This window comes from Limulus polyphemus, unplaced genomic scaffold, assembly GCF_000517525.1.
Source record: "Limulus polyphemus unplaced genomic scaffold, Limulus_polyphemus-2.1.2 Scaffold4740, whole genome shotgun sequence".
NCBI classification, from domain to species: domain Eukaryota; kingdom Metazoa; phylum Arthropoda; class Merostomata; order Xiphosura; family Limulidae; genus Limulus; species Limulus polyphemus.
The window spans coordinates 70,676-80,554 of NW_013670350.1; the positions used below are offsets into that span (position 1 = coordinate 70,676).

At 34.4% G+C, this 9,879-nt stretch overlaps 1 protein-coding gene across 1 annotated transcript in view; it reads right to left on the reverse strand.

Moving 5' to 3' along the window:
• LOC106471622 (clustered mitochondria protein homolog) overlaps positions 1 to 8,653 on the reverse strand; it is a 66,895-nt gene extending 58,242 nt beyond the window's left edge. Inside the window, exon 1 of the mRNA XM_022400239.1 lies at positions 8,505 to 8,653. The gene's annotated coding sequence lies outside the window, so the exon portion shown is untranslated. The remainder of the gene's footprint in view (positions 1 to 8,504) is intronic.
• Positions 8,654 to 9,879: the final 1,226 nt, after the last annotated feature.

The following is a 9,879-nucleotide window of genomic DNA, read 5'->3' on the forward strand; positions in this document are numbered from 1 at the left end:
GGTTAAAACCTGCTTACCCAAAACTCAAAAGGCTAGAAGACAAAAAAAAAAAAGATACTTTCACTCAATACAATGTTATATACCATTTCTGACAGAGTAAAATACAATGCAGTTCTAAATTTATCATGTCTTGGTTTACTAAACTTATCCAATGAAGCTTTGAAGAGCTAGAGCTTGTATGTTATGATATTAAAGAATTCTTGTTCTATCACGTGAGCAAAAATCATTTCATACGTTTTTTGGAATGAAAGTAGCAAAAGAAAAACAACGTGAGTACGTGTCCGAAATATTCCAAGTACTAGAAAAAATGAGTTGCTGCTTTTAAGATTTTAGAATAAATATTGTAACTGAACTTTTAGAAAAAGAACAACTTCTCTATAGTACCGAGTTGTTTCACATAAATTACTTGTAAAATCCTAGGCATAATAAGTTTGTTTCTATATATATGAAAGTACAAACAAAGTACTTTTTTTTTATAAAACTTGTATTTAAAAGAAGTATTCTGCAAGGTTGTACATTATTTATGAAAAACTTGGGTACACTTTGTTTACGTTGCTGACGTGAACTTCATAATCAACTTCGACTAGTACTAATGTTACAACGATATTGTTTTGAGTTGCATGTTTACCTATTTTTCTAATTGCGACTTAAAGTAATTACTTGTAAGTTACATACACACTATGTTATTTCTCTCTCTCTCTCCCCAAGATTTCATTCTATAATATTTCAGTGTTGTAGAAGTTAAAAACCACACAAACTCTGTTTTTGGTGATGAGCTTAAGCTTGGCAGAATATGGAGATTTGCCAAAAAAAAACTGAAGAACAAAACAAAATGTCAAAGTTTACAATATGGTTCTAAAAAATAAAAAGAGAACAAAACAGGCAACCTTGACTTTTTTAAAGCTTTAAAACGTGCAACATACTGAATTAAACTACCATACAACAGCTCTAAGAGAAGAAATACTTTTGTTATCACACAAGTATATCAGTTAAATTTATTGACATTTTTTTTTCTTCTATTTTTATGATCAAAATAATAGAATATATTGAAAAACCTTCAGCTTTTCCCATCAACAGGCAAACCTATTAATATCATCTATCACATTTTCAAGTAACAGAAATTGTTAAATGTTTATTTCATCAAAAATGTTGAAATTCAGAACAATTATATGAAGTTTCTGTAAGTTTACAAACATTTAAAATAATAACTGAGCCAATGTATTATATTACATCCATAAAACCCATACACACAAGTTAAGAAACATGTATTATTATTTTTGGAAAGCTAGTTGCCTATTTTAGGTTTATCATATCCAACAATACTACATGTAAGCCAACCCAAGTAACTTGCATGAAATTTACATTATAAGTACCAAAGAAAATTCTATTTTTAGTGCTAGTAGTATTATATATATATATATATATATATTTTATAAAAGAAAATCAAATCTGTGCAACAGTAAACTCAAATATATGCTTTTCAACTAGAGCAAGAACTAAAATATTACAGTGTCTAATAAATACAGAAAAAAAAATTAAATATCTAAATACAAATTTTTATTTTCCTAACAGTATATTTGATGTACATACGGTGTTATATATTGCATTCTGTCTAACCACCTAGTATGTACAGTTTAGTTGTGTTGGAAATTAGTAAACTATTGAATTCAAACTTTGTCAGACAAGAAGTAGATTTATAGAAGAAAATGCTACTGAAGAAACAAGCCAGTAGAGTGTAAAATCATTAAGACCATATGCAAATGAACACACACACACACAGAGTAAAAGTGGGCAGTGTGGCCCAGTGACTAGCGTATTGGACTAGTAGTCAGAAGATTGCAAGTTTGAGGCTTGCTTGCAACATATTGTTGTGTCCTAGAGCAAAACTTTACCCAAATTATTTTAGTCTACCAAGCTGTATAATGGGCACTATTGGGTGGCTGAGGGTTAACCTGTGATGGACTGACATCCTGCACAGGGGATAAATGTCATCATTGTCATCTACATTGAGATAGAAGACTAAAAGAAGAAAAAGAGAGAGAGAGGAGAGACTAGAAATAGAGAGAATAAGACCACAAATTGAGAAAAACTCACCCAACCGAAGGAGAAGGACCCAAGAATGACAATGTAGTCAGGGCTAGCCAACCCAAGCTGCCCAAAGTTGATGAACATAAAGATTACATGGATGCTTTCCTGGAGAGATATGAAAGATTTGCCCAAAGTCAGAACTGGGACAAAGGCAACTGGACAAGTCTGTCTCAGCCCACTTCTCACAGGAAAAGGCCTACAAGTATATGCAGGCATGACGTCAGACGATGCTATGGATTATGACAAATTAAAAGTAACTTTACTGAAACGATATGAACTTACCAAAGAAGGTTTTCATCAGAAGTTCAGAGGAGTCAAACCAACACTGGAGAAACTGTATTTCAGTTTGTGGCATATCTGTGGTGATATTTCACCAGATGGACTGACATGGCCATGTGTGAAAATCCTTTTGAGGGACTGGCAGACCTATTAGTACACGAATAGTTCATGACCATGTGTTCAACCAACACGTTACTGTTTTTAAAGGAGAGAGCACCAAAAAATGTAGACAAGATGATCAAGCTGGCAGAACAGTATGTGGAAGCCCATGGAGGTAGTATAACTGGCAAGTCCAAGAATATCCAGATAAATGTGAAACCAGTAATGGCTGCCCAGAAGCAGGAGTTTAGCAAAAGTGACAGGAGGTTAACAGACAGAAGAGAAAAGAGATGTTATGTTTGTTATAAAATGGGGCACATTGCGAAAGAGTGCAAGCCCATTACCATCAAACAACAACAGAAACCTCAACATAAAGCAGCTGGAGCCATTTACAAAGACAGTGCTGGTAAGAAACTAGAAAAGAGTGACTGGCATTATGGATGCTGCTGCCAGGAGAAACAGAATCAAGACTACTTGTCAAATTCAATACAAGAAAACGTGATTGATCAGTGCATGACTAATGGTCAGCTCAAATTAGCAAATGGATCAACAGTGCCAATAGTGATGGGAGCTTGTGACTAAGATCAAGAGATGCCAACAAATCATAATATACCAATATGTGAAGGCTATATTGGTGACAAGAAAGTGAAGGTTTTACGAGACACTGGGTGTAGTAGTGAGAAACAGTTTAGTATCCAATGATCAGATGACAGGTAAGATATGCTTGTGTGTACTAATTGATGGAACAGTGAGAAAATTTCCCATAGCAAAAATAAAGATGGATACTCCATATTATGTAGGAGACCTTGAGGCCATGTGTATCAAGGAACCAATACACGACTTGGTGATAGGAAACATACCAGGTAGTAGAAACTTTGAGGAACTAGACAGAAAGAAGATTGATGAAGTATCTGCTGTCACCACCAGAGCTCAAGAAAAGAAGAGCAAACAAAACATCAAGCCCCTGCAAGTGTCAAGAAGCGATATCCCGAATTTAGGTTTGCAGGAATTGAAGAAAGCACAGAAGAAAGACCCTTCACTGCAGAAACTTTGGGACAATGCCCAGAAGAAAGTCGAGCACAAAACAAAGGGGAAAGATACTTATAGAATAGAGGACCAGAAGGCAGTTATACTGGGGGAGTTAAACAGATCATAGTACCAACAGAATACTGGATTCAAGTGATGAAGTTGGCTCATGAATCAATTGTGGGAGGACACCTAGGAACAAAGAAAATGGCAGACAGAATCACCAGTAATTTCCATTGGCCAGGAGTAATTGGAGATGTGAGTAGATTCTGCAGGGCATGTGACATCTGCCAGAGGACAATACCTAAGGGGAAGGTAGTCAAAGTGCCATTGGAGAAGATGCCTCTCATAGAAGAGCCATTCAGCAGAGTAGCTGTGGACTTGATCGTGCCACTAGTGCCTGTGTCTGACAAAGGGAACAGGTATGTGCTAACAGTAGTCGATTATGCTACACGTTATCCAGAAGCAATGGCATTGCCAAAGATAGAGACAGAGAGAGTAGCAGAAGCCCTTCGAAAGATATTTTGCAGAGTAGGCTTTCCGAGAGAAATCCTGAGTGATAGTGGGACCCAGTTTACTTCAGATCTAATGCAAGAAGTGTGCAGACTCATCAGCACTTGAAAACTCTTTACCACCCCATACAATCGTAAGTGTAATGGACTTTGTGAGAGAGTCAATGGAGTTTTAAAGAGCAGGCTAAAGAACATGTGCCAAGAGAGACCACGCAACTGGGACAGGCACTTACAGGCAGTATTATTCACTTGTCGAGAAGTCCCACAAGCAAGTACAGTATTTTCACCCTTCGAGTTACTGTATGGAAGACCAGTACGAGGACCGATGCAAATATTGAAAGAGTCAGAAGTAAGGAAAATATACCAGTATGCATTAGACCTCAGAAACTGACTGGAGAAAACCTCTCAACTTGCTCGACAGAGTTTGTATGCAGCTGAAGGTACTCAGAAGCATTTCTATGACAAGAAGGCCACAACAAACTCACCCTGCAATGGAAAGGACCTTTTGAAGTACAGGCTCAACAGAATGGTCTACAAGGTGCATGTGAAGACCAAGATCTACCATGCCTATCTGTTGAAGAAGTATTTTGGGAGAGAAGAAGACCTGACAGTTGCAGCTATTGAAACAGAGATGGATGTTGCAGGTGTGGCCATCATAGATGCATAACCAGAAGACAGCAACTTTGTCTTAGAAGATAAGAACCTACTATGCCTAAGGGCACTGTGTAGAGATGAGACGTACAAGGATGTGAACAAAATCTTCTGTGTTGGCACACAGATAGATTAGGGAATACAGACCTCAGACAACACAAGGTCAAAATAAAGATGAGGGATCCTGTTAAAAAGAAGCCCTACTGGAGACCCTATGTTAGGAAAGACAGATAAAGGAACTGTAAATGTTGGAGCAGACTTTGTGTATGAACTAAGAACAGTCTTTGTATATAGTAAAAAAATATTGTAAATATTTTATCTTGAAGAGGGGTTTATGTCATGATATAAAAGACTGTTTGGTTTAAATACTAGTGATTAATTTATATTTGTGAGTGAATATTTTATTATTTTTAAGTTTTGTTATAATAAGAGTTAAAAGCAGATGATTGTAGGTTTTCTTAATAACTAACTGGTGTCTAGATTATAGAAAGTGGCCAGATGACTATCTAATAAAGATAGCGCGAGACGAGTGGGAAGCAGCAGACAACATTAGACAAATAATAGTAAAAGAGAATATAGTTGTGTGAAGTTAAGTACCACAAAGGTAATAGGCCTAATGTTTAATATGTTAGAATGAAACTAACAGTATAAAAAAGGTAAGAAGGATAATACAAGTAAAAGCCATTTATATCGACAACTCGCAAAAAGAAGAACTTATATATATATATATATATATATATATATGTATAATATTATTTTTTAAAATCTGACAATCACTAATGAGGATATATTTGCAAAAGTTGACAACAGACACGGAACGTGTGGGGAAAAATAACTACTGCATAGTTAGGTTTCATGCTTTACTGTATTTTGAGATAAAACAAAATTCTACTTACCAATTTTCAGATATCAAATGTTGAATTCATGTGTCAAGGTTTTTTTTTTTATTCGCAATTTTAAAAGGTTGTGTGGGACATATTTGGGAAATTTTAAATATAATTTGTTCTAAAGTCAAGATGAGCATGTTCTTAAAAAGAAGGGAAAAAATCAAACCTAACGGACTTGCTAAAGATAATGGAGAAAATCATACATTTAACATGTTTATATTAACAGACAGGATGGAAGATTTACAGAAGAATGGAAAAACTATGATGAAAAAATTAGGAAATTCAAACGGGTTTATGAGAAACAGCTAGCCAACAGTGTTAAAACTAACAGCAAGAATGTTGTTGTAAGTATTTTAAAGGTAACAAATTTTAAAGGTTTTCTTCATTTCTCTTCTTACAAGAGGATGTTAATAATAATTGTGACCCTGAGTATTCTAGAATAAATATTGTTTGTTTTGAATTTTGCACAAAGCTACACGAGGGCTATCTGCACTAGCCGTCCCTAATTTAGCAGTGTAAGACTAGAGGGAAGGATGCTGGTCATCACCACCCACTGCCAACTCTTGGACTAATCTTTTACCAATGAATAGTGGGATTGACCATCCCATTATAATGCCCTCACAGCTGAAAGGGTGAGCATCTTTGGTGGGACAGGTGATATGAACCCGCGACCCGCAGATTGCGAGTCGAGTGCCCTAACCACCTGGCCATGCCGGGCCTTTTTCATTATTAGAGACAAAAATAGGAAACCCTATGACTCGAGAACTTTCAAAAGATAGACCGTTTTCTTCATTAGTTTGCCCTGATGAGTCTTCCGATATTAGGATTTACCTGAATAATATAGATATTAATTCTTTAATGATTGATGCTAAAAAAAAAGGATTGAAATTAAAGACAAATAAAGCACTAGGACTAGACAGTCTTTTTTCTTAAAGTTAAAAAAGGTCAAAGATCAGATACTGGAGCCTTTCCTTTTTTTTTTGAAAGGTTAATAGACTTGAGAATTGAAGATCTGCTAATGTTACTCCTATTTTTAAAGGAGATAAGGGTTGTCCTGGAAATTATAGACCAATTAATGTTACTTCTGTAGTAGAAATTTTCTTAAGAGTCTTATAAAAGATGCTTTGGAAAATGATCTTGTGAAACATGATATCAATCTTCCCTTACTAATCCATTAACTTTTTTTGGGGGGATGATGTTATTTGTTATTTGGATAATGGAAAGTGTGTGTATTTTTTTATGATTTTTAGAAAGCTTTTGTCAAAGTGCCACACATAAGAATATCTTATCAATGGTGTTGGAAAGACCAACACACAGGAGAAACTATTATATACACAAATCAATACAATACTACTGAAGAAACTCACCAACAGAGAATACCAAGACCAGTAAAGAGGGGGAACTACTGGATAACACAAAACAGTGCATTATTACTTAAGAAACTTGTCAAAGAAGAATACTGCTGAACATCTAGACCAGCACAGAGGAGAAGATACTTGTCGGTTATTGATAGCTGCTGACTAAAATACAATATGGAAATATTTACATTAATAGACTAGTAATAATAATAATAGACAAAGACAAGCTCCAAACAAAACAATCTTGAAAAACATACAAAGCACTATCAACAAAAATGATTACTGAATAAACAGACCAAGGCTTTAAAAACTAACACACGGTAATATACTGATTAAATATACAGGTCAACAAATTACCAAATACATCAATGTATTCATTTGTTTGTAATTAAGCACAAAGTTACACAATAGGCTATCTGAACACACACACACATATACAAGTAGAAAAATACTAATGGAAAATACACAAGGGGGAAATGAGACTTAACACAGAGCAAAAGAAATATACTGTTGAACTTACAAAACAACATAAAAGACAATATCTGTAAACTAATAGGCTATTCCTGGCTAAATTAACATTAGTTTTTTCAACAGATAAAACCTTTTTTTCATCTCGCCAGTATACCAGTTAAAATACTTTATGTAAATAATAATATTTAAATAATATGTAGAACCAACTTCCTAATCACACTTTTAATTTTTATATAGCAGATATATGTATTTCTACAGCGTAGTTTAGTTAGTTTGTACTGACAAAATTAAAACACTGGGCATCAGAAGAAATAGTACTGATTTTATAGTTGTTCTATTAAAAAAATTATTTCGTGTGATAGTAAATAGGTATGAAGCCATTGTTGATACCGTCTCAGAACACTTTTTTTGAATTTGTGAATGTTTCAAACAACTTTTCTTTTACATAAATACAAAAATAACTCCCACAGAAAAGTATGTTACAAGTACTTAATTTTTTGTTTTATCAAACGTTGTCAAAAAACGGAAAACCGGTATTCAATTTTTAAGTTATGAAACCTGTAGGCATAATATAAAATTATGAAATTAAATTGTCGTGTTATGTTTAATTATTCGACTATTAGGATTTTTTTTTATAAGCTTTGTTTTTAAATGAAGAACCAAAAATATTTGTTTTGAACAGAAATAAAATATTTCTCTTCCTTCTTATGAAAGTTGGGTTATTATTCTCTAACAAAATGATGTTCATAACTTCATTATCTGAAATGCAAGTTTGTTTGAACTAAAGAGAAGTTGAATTTTTGTGTGCAGCTCATTAATAGTTAACATATCCATTACAATCTTTCCTTTTCAGATTCAATTCCTTATTTTTCCAAATTGAATAATTACATTTTCCAACAGAAGTTACAGCTTTCAATCTGAAGTACCGAGTAAAATGTAATATCGAAGAACCACAAACTAGAAACACCAATATACAATACGCAAAGATGGTGAGTTTGGTACATGCACTATATATTATAATTGCTTAGAGCAGAACTCCTAAATCTCTGTAACTGGTGAGATGGGGGGGGGCAAGTTCGCAAGTTACACTACACAAGTATAAACCTTGTAAAAAGTAGCAAAACTTTTCTTACTTAGGAGTGTCGGTTTTCTACTCCTGGTGAATCTGTAAAAAATAGCCTTTCGAAAATCTCCAGAAAATCCAAAGACCTTCTTTCAACTGCAATATACCTCTATGCAATGCGGTGAACTTGCGGTGTGCTTTGCACGAAACGACCTTCAGTCTCACGTGGAAAATCATTGGTACTGCGCATGCGTTTATTATAGGGTTGTTAAGAAGAGGTGATGCTAATAGACAGGTGTATTTTTAAATATGCTAAAAAAAGAAAACTATAACTTTATACTTTAATGTAAATGACCAAACGATTTCAGTTTTACCTAAAAATAAGAAAAATGTATTTATGTGTCAAATTTGTGGTTATTTGCCAAGTATTTGGTGCCAAGTTGCGAATTAGCTCTCGCCAGCGTTCTATTGTAAATAGTTTCGTCATGATGATTTTCGTCCTACTGAGCCAATGAAGTAATAACTAGATAATGGCAACTTGGTTCAGTGTACTTTTCGACAAGCAGGCGTACAAGTTTAGATTCCAATTTATCATAATTTTCACTAGTTTAGAAAATACATAGGTAAGGTTGACGACTTGAAAACTGATGTCGTTTGTCATTTGTAGAAACTACTGAAGGCCTTTGCAATAAAGCCAAAATTTCACATAAGCGATGCGCTTTTTGTCTGTTGAAGACCAGTGCTAGAGAGATTTTAACAGTAACTATGTTAATTAAGTATCATTGTCAGTAAATGTAACTTACATTCAGAGTATTTTAATTAATTTCGGAAACATCAAAGGAGGAGAAAAAGGATCAACAATGTAAAAGCTATCTGCCGTGTTACGTTTGCCACGAAACAGTACTCTGGACCCCCTAGTGTTGCGCAGAATAATACAAGTTGAGATAAATACAAGGTGACAATTCCAAGGGTTGCGCTGACCCCTCATGTGAAGAATGCTGCTTCGTAGGAGGTAGATAACTTATTTTATTGATGTTACGAATGGTCCTTTGGGTGTATAATATGCCTTTTTTTTTTCAAGCTACACCACACAGTACTTTTTTTTCCAGCAGTTTCATTCCCTCTGAATACTGATGATTTAAGAAGAGGACGTTATCCTGTTTAAGAAGAAAAAATATGTAAACTATGTAAAAATTACATACATTATACAACTATTTAAATCAAACAACTACAAAACGTTGAGAAATATATTAGCCTTGTAGTCATTAATGTTTTTCTTTTAATTCAGTTTATTACCAAAATGATATTCTTACGATCTATCAGTTTGTAATAATGTTCGTACTGTGTCTATGTACCATTACCAACAGTGTACTAGACCTTGGTTGCGGATATAAAGTATACCCATGTTTAATACTGTTGCGTCAGCGAGTCACGTGACTACTATG